The 3955-nt window shown below is 29.9% G+C and overlaps 1 pseudogene; it reads right to left on the bottom strand.

Annotated features, from left to right (window-relative positions):
- Positions 1-299: 299 nt before the first annotated feature.
- On the bottom strand, positions 300-3421 carry LOC129313841 (alpha-L-arabinofuranosidase 1-like; annotated as a pseudogene).
- Between the last annotated feature and the right edge of the window lie 534 nt (positions 3422-3955).

The following is a 3955-nucleotide window of genomic DNA, read 5'->3' as shown; positions in this document are numbered from 1 at the left end:
CTTTTATTTTCTTTAAAGAGAGTTATTTTCTTCTTCTTGATAGAGCAATTTTGTAAACATAAATTATAAATAATCAACCATCAACATAATTTCAAATAGAACTAATAATTTGAATTTCATAAATAATAATGTTTAACACATAAAAAAATCATAATGAAAAAACAAATAAAAAAACTACTCTGGGCAAATGTTTGGTAAAAAAAAAAAAACTTCTCAATGCAAATGAACAACTAGCTAGCGCCTAATGCCTAAATTTATTTATTTAAAGGAATAAAAAATTAAAAACATTTTCACTTTCTCCTAGATTACTTTGGCAAATCAAAAGCTGTAATTGAATTTGCTGGAAGTGTAACAAGCATCTCCTTGCTGGGATTATCAAGAGGACTCATTGTTGGCACAATCTGCAGAAACAAATATTTAATTTGCAATGAAATTTAATTTTCACATTAATTTTCTTGAAAGGAAAAAAAGAGAGAAAGAAATCAGGTTTTACCTTTCGAGGCTCATTGAAGCTATTCTCATCCATGACATTAGCCGAAGTAAGTTCTATCTTTGTTGAGCCAGTGAAATCAACATCCCCATCCAAACCATTGATTTTAATATTAAGAGATGTTGAGTTATTATTAAAGTTCACAACCTAAAAAAAAAACATTTTGTGGGTCAAATTAATGAAACAACTAGGTTAATTTGGTAATTAATTATTAATTAATTAACTACTTAAGCATATGGATGACCATCTAAGCATTTACCTTGATTCTCAAATAATCCTTCTTAGTCTCTTCATCTTGCCAGCTAATTGCAGATGCAACAACTGATGATGGAGCTTCAAGCACTGAGTCAAGATATATTGCTCCACTTGACTTGACAAATAAATGTTGCAGCCAATAGCTAGGAATGCCATAATTTCTATAAGAATCGAATACAATTGCATCTGGTAGCCACCTGTACATCCATAAAAATTTACAATAATTTTAATATCTCTCTCACATGCATGCACGTAATAAGATAAAAAAGATATAATAAGAATATATTACCTCTTCTCATTAGCATGGTCATTAGCATTTATGAATAGTGGTGCATAACTAACCATTTCAACTAGATCACTGCATATTAGAGAAAAGAAAAATATTAATAAAAATTTCATCTTTGTATTAATGAAGAACAATAAATTGACAAATAATTCAGAGTTAAAATAATAACAAACCTGTTCTTCTCTAGACCCATTAGGAAAGCAGCTTCACCTAAAGCTGACAAAAGGGTTCCATTGCCAGCATCTTCTTGCCAAACTGCGTATTCACTAACAAAAGCCTTTGGACCAGTACGATTTTGATGATCAAACATGTTATACTTGGAGAAAATATCCTTGGAATTTGTATAAATGTGGAAGTCATAAAAATCAGCTGGCATTTCCAAGGTTTTTTAGTAGCATCACAGTTTGAGATGGTTTTTATATCTGGATAGTGTTGCTTGATGGCCTCATAAAACTTGAGATAATTTCCCAAATAGTTGTATTTGTCACAATCCTCGTTTCCAATAGCCACATAACGTAAATCAAAAGGCTCAGGATGCCCAAGCTTGGCTCTTAACTTGCCCCACTTTGATGAGACAGAACCTCTTGCAAACTCAATTCCATCTAAAGCTTCCTAAAAAATTAATAACAAAATATGTTATTTAACACAATAAGAGATAAAAATATTTGTTAAAAAAGTCATAAAAATTTAGAGTTATATACTTGCACAAAAGGAGCAATGTCAGACGTATTGACTTGATCATGATGACTTATACCATTGTTGAACACCCATATTGGGAGTGCATTAAGATCCTCTGCAAGCTGTTTAAGAGTAATAAAGTATAATATTAATATATATAAGAATATAATAAAATATAAATAAAAAATTAAAAAATACATACTTGCAAAAATTCTAAATAGCCAAAGCCATCATCAGTCCAATAACCCCACATATCATTGAAGTGACCGGGTCTTTTCTCCCATGGTCCAACAGAATCCTTCCACCTAAATGCATTTCTGAAATAATCTCCTTCAACATAACAACCACCTAATGTATTGGAAGAAAAAAGTATAATTTTAATAAAAGATCATAACAATAGATTATTTTGAACAATATCATATTTATATAAAATGCTTTATTTTTGTATACCTGGAAACCTAAGAAATCTAGGTTTCAAATCTGCAATCATTTGATAAAGATCCTTCCGAAAACCATGACCCTATAAAAAAGAGAGAACAAAATGGTCACATAAAAGAAAAATGAAGTGAAAAGAATAAATAATGGTGTAATTTTCACATGGCAATAAAACCAAAAATTTCAAACCTTGTATGTGTCTACAGGCATAGCTGAGACTTGATCTAACCAAAATGTTCCCTGCCTTCTTGTTGTTATCTGAAGACTTGAATTGAAATCTGATGCCTTGGCTTCAAGAACAAACTCTACCTTCCTCCACTTTGGAACATATTTCCTATATATATATATATATATATATATAAGAAAGCAAAAGTAAATGGTTAAATTATATATAATTTATATTTATATTAAATTAATAAGAATGATAAATAAATGTAATTCACCTAATGTTTTGAGAAGCCAGTTCTCTTCCATCTGCTCCCACGAATGCAACATTCAGATCAATTGGTTTTGGTGATCGCACATAGAAAGCCACTTTATATTTTTTCCCCTCCTCAATATTCTAAAGAGATAACATATATAAAAGCAATAAAATGTCAACTTAATGAGTGATATATTATAAGGAGAAAACTGTCTATTTAATTAAATAATTAAAAAATAATAGTCTCACCATGCCCCAAAAACCAGGGTTGGAAATACCAACAGGTACTGAGGTACTATTGAAAACGTCTAATTTCACAGCAATTTTATTGCGAGGAAAAGGAGATGAACGCTCAGTAGCCACGAGAATAGCTGATTCATCTCCAATAACAGACCATGGAAATATGGTTGAAGGAACTTGAGAACCTCCAGCTTCAAAACCTTTATTGATTCATATATGCAAATTAAAATTCATGATGAATTATATTCATGAAAAGAAAGTATTAAAAAAAATAGAGAAACAACTTGGAGAAATTAAAGTTGAATAATTAATTACCTCTATTGTCAACAAGCTCAGCCCATAATCCTCCAGCTCCAGCATGGTTAATTTCCTATATAAGATTAGGAGAAGAATTAGTCGTTTTGTTTAAATAATTCATGACAAAAAATATTAATCATGCAAGATCTGAATTTACCTCAAAAAATATCCCAAAGAAAGTCTCTGGAATTTTTCTTCCAAACTTGGCATTCACGACCAGTGAAGGGGTGGGACTTTGAAAATCATCGCCAGAAGCTTGAAAAGCAATGCAAAACAAAGAGATCAAAAGAGCTGTAAATAGAACTTTAAAAGACGCCATTGCTATGTACTCCTCTTGTCACTTGTGCTTCTTCCTGAATGTTGGTAGGCTGTTATTTATAATAGAGAAGAGTTTGAGTTAGAAAGGCTAAATCTGTACAAAATCTCTAAGTTTTTTTTGATAATAATATGATAACATATTAGATAGATCAGATTATATTGATAAATTGGAGATGGAATAATATACTAAAATATAAGAATTTTTTTATACATAATCTAAAATAATATAAAATCTTTAGAAATAAAAATTTTAAAATGATTCTCGAAAAATTTTGAAAAAGAAAGTCGATTAACATGATCTGCAATATTTTATATTTAAAATACAAAATTTGAAACTAGAAATATTTGTTAGGAAAAGACAAGAAGATTTAAAAGTTGAGACGTAAAAAAGACGAGTTAAGTTATTCATATAAAAGAACACACATGCTACAAATTTTATGATGTGTGATGACTTCAATAGATGGAGAAAAATCAGCCAGATCAGAGGTGGAATATTCTACGAGGATATTATGTTTTTTAAACACAATTAAAAATT

Source organism: Prosopis cineraria, unplaced genomic scaffold (genome assembly GCF_029017545.1).
Source record: "Prosopis cineraria cultivar Desert tree isolate PC_DT_omini unplaced genomic scaffold, ASM2901754v1 PC6, whole genome shotgun sequence".
Classification (NCBI taxonomy): Eukaryota; Viridiplantae; Streptophyta; class Magnoliopsida; order Fabales; family Fabaceae; genus Prosopis; species Prosopis cineraria.
This window is presented reverse-complemented; position numbering and strand designations above follow the sequence as displayed.